This window comes from Chiloscyllium plagiosum, unplaced genomic scaffold (genome assembly GCF_037043375.1).
Source record: "Chiloscyllium plagiosum isolate Xiang-an unplaced genomic scaffold, Cpla_swu_hap1 HiC_scaffold_26, whole genome shotgun sequence".
NCBI classification, from domain to species: Eukaryota; Metazoa; Chordata; class Chondrichthyes; order Orectolobiformes; family Hemiscylliidae; genus Chiloscyllium; species Chiloscyllium plagiosum.
The window spans coordinates 53,174,396-53,182,065 of NW_028270164.1; the positions used below are offsets into that span (position 1 = coordinate 53,174,396).

General features: G+C 44.2%; 1 pseudogene across 1 annotated transcript; it reads right to left on the minus strand.

The window, feature by feature from the left end:
* Positions 1-1,232: 1,232 nt before the first annotated feature.
* LOC148145174 (uncharacterized) lies at positions 1,233-5,906 on the minus strand (annotated as a pseudogene). Its single transcript, XR_015751012.1, has 2 exons — positions 5,471-5,906; positions 1,233-1,857 (listed from the first exon to the last, which is right to left on the minus strand). The product of XR_015751012.1 is annotated as an uncharacterized LOC148145174 (transcript).
* Positions 5,907-7,670: the final 1,764 nt, after the last annotated feature.

Here is a 7,670-nt window from a genome sequence, read left to right on the forward strand (position 1 = left end):
CCTTCACATCCAAGACCTCCCCACAGTCCCAGTGCACCTTCTTCTGCAACCACAGATGGTGTAACAACTGCCAACTTAGTTTCACCCTCCTCAGTATCCAAGGGTCCAAACACACTTTCCTGATGAAGCAGCACTTTACCTGCACTTCAATCTAGTCTACTGTATTTTCTGCTCACAACGTGGTCTCCTCTGCATTGGGGAAATGAAGAGTAGACTGTGGGACTGCTTTGCAGAACACCTACATTCTGTCAGCAAAAGAGAGCCTGAGTTTCCAGTTGCCTGCTGTTTCAACACCTCCCTATGTTCCCTGGCCACCCTCTGGTTTGATTAGAGATAGTCAGCGTGGCTTTGTAAGGGGCAGGTCACGCCTCACAAACCTTATTGAATTCTTTGAGGATGTGACAAAACATGTTGATGAAGGTAAGAGCAGTGGATGTGGTGTACATAGATTTTAGCAAGGCATTTGATAACGCTCCCCATGGTAGGCTCATACAGAAAGTAAGGAAATATGGAATATACAGAAATCTGTCTGTTTGGATACAAAATTGGCTGGCCCATAGAAGACAGAGGGTGGTGGTAGAAAGTATTCAGCCTGAAGCTCGGTGACCAGTAGTATTCTGCAAGGATCAATTCTGGGACCTCTGCTCTTTGTGATTTTTATAAATGATTTGAATGAGGAAGTGGAAGGGTGGGTTTGTAAGTTTGCCAGTGACACGAAGGTTGGGAGAGTTGTGGATAGTGTGGAGAGCTGTTGTAGGTTGCAATGGGAAATTGACAGGATGCAGAACTGTGCTGAGAAGTGGCAGATGGAGTTCAACCTGTAAAAGTGGGAAGTGATTCGCTTTGGAAGGTTGAATTGGAATGCAGAATACAAGGTTAAAGGCAGAACTCTTGGCAGGGTACAGGAACAAAGGAATCTGGGAGGACATGTCCATAGATCCCTGAAAGTTGACACCCAGGTTGATAGGGTTGTTAAGAGGGTGCATGGTGTGTTGGCTTTCATTAGCAGTAGGATTGAGTTTAAGAGCCGCGAGGTTATGCTGCAGCTCTACAGAGTCCTGGTTAGACCACACATGGAATATTGTGTTCAGTTCTAGTTGCCTCATCATAGGAAACATGAGGAAGCTTTAGAGAGAGTGTAGAGAAGATATACCAGGATGCTGCTTAGACTGGACGACATCTCTTGCGAAGAAAGGTCGAGGCAGCTAGGATGAGAGTTGACTTGATAGAGGTGTACAAGTTGTTAAAGGCATAGGTAGAGTGGATAGCCAGGGACGTTTTCAATGATGAAGGGACATAATTGTAAGGCAATTGGAGAAAGATTTAGTGGAGATGTCAGAGGAAGGTTCTTTACTCCAAGTGGTGGGTCTGTTGAATGCACAGGTACTGGAGTCAAATACATTGTGGACGTTTAAGTGACTCTTGGATAGACACATGGAAGTTAATACAATGAAGGGGATGCAGGTTAGTCTGACTTTAGAACAGGATAAAATGCTGGCACAATATCAAAGGCGGAAGGATCTCTACTGTGCTATACTCTTCTACGTTCAATGAAGTGGTGTCTTCCAATTTATCTACAAATATTACAAATGGGTTATATAATAGCTCAGTAAACCCAAATTATTGAGCTAGTGAGGCATCAGAGATGACAGCACATTCACGGCTTATATGCTCTAGCAAAGATAGCCTGAAAGGGTTTCCCTTGATCTTGTATGTGCTCCATACACACGTCAACAAATCCCGTGTCACGGAGAGTAGCCATGTATGGTTCAGGTGGCCATTTTGTATTCTTCAACAATCCAGCAGCAACAATCTTCCTTAGAACTTCCAGGCTTAAGGTGGTGACCATCAGTCCCCCTGTCAAATAAAGGATAAATACTCAATTTTCTGATCGGTTGTTTCTTGGAATTTAGGTGAAGAAGAATCTCAATATCAAGACTTTCTAGTGAAAAAGCAACCACACCAGTGGAATCAAAATGCTGTGGATTTTCCTAACTCCCCTGGACTTTTGTTCCCTGACCATCGTAAGTGGATGTGCCCTGAAACAAGGAGGGCCAATCAGAACGCTTCCAGCAAGGGAGGTGCAGCAGGTTGTAAGGGAAGGTAAGCAAAAGAGAGAGGGAGTCAATATGGAGATTCCTCTCTGCAAATGTGTCAAAATCTGATGAAAAAAAGATTCAGCAAACAGGCCACCAGTGATGAGTAGAAGATGGGGAGGTTGGAGTCTCCTTCCAAGATGGCTCATGGCTGCTCCTGTACTCAGGGAGTAGGGGGAAGTGTCTGGGAGAGACCACCCTGGATTGCTGACCCATTGGATGACCACCTCCAGGCACCTAAACTGACTCCTGCTCGAAAGTTGCTTCCTTGAACTGGCTTCTGTTAATGTGCTACCCACATGTGAAAGCATTCAGACACTGGAAGATCTCTGGGCAGGAGATTTCAATTACCACCAAAAAAGGAGACCCTTGAGCTTTTTGGCACATTGCCACCCAGCAACTAAATGTTATCTCCTCAGTCAGGCAGACTTGGAAATAATTCCTGCTAAGTACACCAACTTCCAGCTGCATGTGTCATGAAGAAGTTATGAAAAATCGAGTGAGAGTAGATCCAAAGTATTCAAAATCACAATGGGTCTGGTCAGAGTAATCAGGGAGAAAAATGTTTCCATTTGAGAAAAGATCGAGAATGAGAGGGCACCAATTGAAAGCAGTTGGCAAAAGAAGCAAAAATGACACTAGTATAAATATTTTCCATACAACAAGTAGTTAGGATCTGGGTCAGAGTCTGAGAGTGCCGTGGACTTATACCAAGGTCTTCAAAACAAAAATGAGACAGTCACTGGAAAGGTAGAGTGTGCAGGGTTAAAGGGAGAAGGCAAGGGAGGAGCCCAAAATAAAATGTTCATTTGGAGGGTGAGTGGAATGGGCTGAATAGCCTCTTATTGTGCTGTAATAATTCTGAGAGGTCCCGACATTTGCTTTAACCAGGTATCACCTGAACAGGTTGTCATGGAAGCATGTGGTTCAAAAAACAAGAAAGCTGCAGGGAGTGCTGCCAGGACTGCACAGTTTACAGCACATTGGTGTGAATATTCCCGAGAGTGGCACCCACTGTCAGGATTTTCTCTTCCATTAATACTGTGCTCTGTATTTCTAGCTGGAAATTCTGATCCCAGCTCCACAGACAGGTAAGACGTAGCTGAAATGAACACTGTCCCCCCCAACCTATAGGGCGGGATAGTCAAGGAAGGAGTCAAACCATGTCCCATTTTTCTGCAGTCAGTTGCTATGGTCTGAGTGTGGGTTTAATCCTGCAAAGGCTGAGGATACCATGAAGGATACTCCTCTCACTCCCTCTCCTCCCCGAGGCATAGTGTCCCTCAGGTTAAATTACCATCAGTCATCTCTTTCTCTGTAATAATAAAGCAGCTCTGTGGTCCTCTAGGACTAGAGTGACTTCTGAGAATTAAGTATCCAGCTTTGAGAGCTGCTGTTAAAGGGTTAAGTATGTGAGATGAATTGAAGGTGAGGTTGGCAGTTGAGATTCGTGAATCCAATACAAAGAGCTATGCAGTAAAGTCACCAATATTCCTACCAAAACATGCAGCTGCTACATATTAGGCAAAAATAACAGCTGTATACAAAAGGTGTTGAGTAGATAATACAATTGGCAATTATGGAAAATTCAAGAAAGAATTGGAAAAGAACACTCATAGAGAAACAGAAAAAGGAGAAAGTGTAAAGGCTACATCTTTTTATTTCCTTTAGTTTTGGACACTGGACTAAAAATGAAGGTTGTCTGTGCAGCATGTAGCTCAAAAACAAGAAAGCTGTAACAAGTGCAGCCAGGGCTCTACAATTAACTTTAATATGGAAGATTCAGGGAGGAATTGGAAAAGAATACAGATAGAGAGAACTAAACAAGAAATTAAATTGCGTAAAGACCCCATCCTATTATTTCCTTTAATTGTGGACTCTGGACTAAAAAGGAAGATCCTACTTTAAAGAAGACAGTTGTGACAAAGCTGATCTTTTAACAAGGTTATGTTCTCGTTGGCTTTTTTTCCCCAGAGAAGCCGTAAAAGCAGCAATTCCAAAAGGTCTGGTTTTAACTACTTGAGAATGCTTTCAAGTTTTTGAAAATAAACACATCTCCAATGAAAGGGGAGTGGTCAGTTATCCCAGCTCAGCTTTGCTCTGCTTTGCTTTGGTTTTAGCAGCCTGGCTGTTCACTGAAAGCAGTCAGTCAGTTTTGCAGCTGCTGGTCCAAGTAACAGCTACATGGAAGGTGTTCCAAGCTGAATCTCTCTCTCCTATCAGGCAGTGTTTGATTTTACATTTTTTGCCCACGGGTGTTTATAGGGATTGTTGGGAGTATTTGAAATTGCGTCATTAAGTTGGGATAATCTGTTGAGTTTTCGGATAGACTAAGTTCTTCTGTATTCAGTCTCTTTTGTTTGCGTTTCATTTGGTAATCTTGCAAATAAATTATTTTGTTTAAAACTAAGTGGTTGGGCCAGTTGCATCACTCCTGGAATATCCACATTACACCTGCTTAAAACAACTCGCAAAGTTAGGGTCCAGCCTACTTTCTTGGAATGTTTTGAGGGGGTCCGGCCTAGTCCAGAACACAGTACAAAGAGATAGTTTAAAAAATCCAGTTTTCTGGAATACACTGTGTATTCCACATGATGTTGGAACATTGAGAGCTAAAGCAGACATCACAGAGCAAATGAGTTCTGAACAAAAGCAAACTTTCTTGACAATGATGCTCTGATTGGTTCCCGACCAGATAACCATGTCGTGTGTGGGGAACAGAACCACCTGGCCAGCAAAGAGAAAGCATCAAAAAAATCTCACGGTCTCTCTCACCTGCATGAAGGTAATAGAAAGTTCCGAATAATAGCTAGCGGCTTCCATATACCTTTGTGTGTGAATCCCCTGTTAAAGAAGGAATAAAATATCTTCAAAAACAGTGAAAGGACAAATTCCAGGAATAGTGGGGTTTGATTTCCAGCAAACTACCCCGGTCAGTCATGACAATGGGCACAGGCATTACAGGCTGAGGTCTTCCTTCTCTAAGTATTGTAGATACTGTACTATTGACTGATTCTATAATTATTGGACTTGTCTTGGACTTTTAAAAAATCTCCTGCCTCTCGAGGAAAATCTGGCTGCTGGTCAAGGTGGTGAGGGGGTGATCTGGATGGAAAAAGGGGTATTGTAGAAGAGTCACTATAAATAATCCTTCTGTCCCTGATTGTTCTACACAAAGCACACAAGTGGTCAGGGCCATGTTGAGCTCTTGTAGTCTCTCTAACTTTAAGTAAATCAGCGTTTGACTACCAGGCTAATCAGTGACATGTCAATCAGGGGAGATTAGTTGATATGTGACCCCACCATTCCATCCTGACTGCACCATTTCCCTTGAAGTTTGGGATATTTCAGAATTGACCAGTTCAACGCTCTACCTGGTTTCATAGCTCGGTAAATCTCTCTGCATCCAGATTGCAGATCAGGCCAGAAGTAGTAACAGTTGCAGTGAAATACTCTGTCCACCATGTTGTCTTCCAGAGGGATATGTTCCACACTGCCGTGAAACAATGTCACCTTCCTGGTCTGAATATCAGGCTACAACCTCCTGCTGGCTACACGGTACATGTATTCAGAGTAATCCAGCCCATAGATCTTGCCCTTCAGCAGCGTAAGGCGCTTAGCAGCTTCCTGCAGACCGAGCCCTGGTCCAAAGCCCAGTTCCAGCACCACACTCTCAGGCTGAATGTCACACAGTTTGACAGCATTCACTTCCACCAATTTACCCTTCCCCTCTAAGATCTTTTTCACCATCCATCCCCAGGGACCCTGCGTTGGTTTGCTCAGTTGTTTGGTGAGGTGATCGAAAAGCATTGCTGCTGCTCACAGAGCTGTGAAAAGTTCCCCTTCCTGTTGCACAATGTGGAACCTCAGCCTTGATGGATGATTGACACAACACCAGGTTAGTCTAACAGGTTTAACTGGAGGCACACTAGACCTTTTGGACTATAACCTGGTGTTGTGTGATTTTTAACTTTCTGCACCCCAGTCCAACACCAGCATCTCCAAATCATGGATGATTGACAGCTTGGATGACGATACACTGTGATCCCAGCATCAGTTTACAAACAGACTGAGCCAGTCAGCTGGGCTGAGAGTGTGTACATTAAACTGTTGTTGTTCAGTGACAGTGCTGAGCAAACAGACTGAAAGCAGCCAGAGCACAGCGAGACTCAGAGAAAGGAAGGTTGGGGGGGAATGTTCTGAACAGCTCTGCGCCAACTCCTGGGCAGCTCAACATCTCTGTTAGACATATTTCTCTCACTTGGCGAAAGTGAGTACTGCAGATGCTGGAGATTAGAGTCAATAGTGTGGTGCTGGAAAAGCACAGCAGGTCAGGCAGCATCCGAAGAGCAGGAATATCGATGTTTCGGGCAAAAGCACCATACTCTTGATTCACATTGTTCTCACTGCAGCTCACAGCAGCAGAACCCAGACTGGTTTCCATACCAAAAGGGCCTCTTACAAGGCAACAAGTAAAACAAATACTTCCAACATGCCCTGTAGGGACAGGAAGGATACGAAACCTCAACAGATTGCAAAGGGGTAGGAGGTCGCAGCCCATACTCTTTAAATTCACCAGTGGGATGTGAGCATCACTGGCTGGCCTTGATCTGATTGCAGTTCAGAGGGCAACCACATTATTGTCACTCTGGAGTCACAGGTAGGCCAGACCAGGTATAAACAGCAGAATTCTCTCCCTGAAGGACATTAGTAAACCAGATTAGTTTCTTTTGACAATCAACAACAGTTTCATAATCATCAGGTGATTCATAATTCCAGATTTTAAAAATTGAATTCAAATTCCACCATGTGCTGTGCCAAGATTCAAACTCACATCCCCAGAACATTAGCTGAGTTTCTGGATTAATACTCCAGTGATAAGACTCAATCATCACATTCCCAGATGGTGCAATGGGCACTCGGAATTATATAATGGAATCATTGAGTAAAACACAGGAGGTGGTGACTCGGCCACTGTATCTGTACATGTATTCAGAGTAATCCAGCCCATAGAGCTTGCCCTTCGGCATCGTAAGACGTTTAGCAGCTCCCTGCAGACCGAGCCCTGGTCCAAAGCCCAGTTCCAGCACCACACTCTCAGGCTGAATGTCACACAGTGTGACAGTATTCATCTCCAACAATCTATTCCTCCTAAGAACTTTGTCACCATCCATCCCCAGGGGCCCTGCCTCGGTTTGCCTAGTCGTTTAGTGAGGTGATCGAACAGCATTGTTGGTGCTCACAGAGCTGCGAAAAGTTCCCCTTCCTGTTGCAGAGGAACATCCACCTTGCTGGATGACTGACAACTCGGCTGACTATACACTGCAATGTCAGCATCAGTTGACAAATGGATTGAGCTGTTGTTGTTCTGTGACAGGCGTGATTTGGAGCAGTCTGAGTTTTAATATTGTGACTGTGACAGCGCTGAGCAAACAGACTGAAAGCAGCCGGAGCATAGTGAGGTGCAGAGAAATAGGGAATGACGTTCAGAGGAGCTCTGTTCCAACTCCTGGGCTGCTCAGAATCTCTATCACAGAGTAACATGTTACTGTCACTGCAGCCCACAGCAACAGA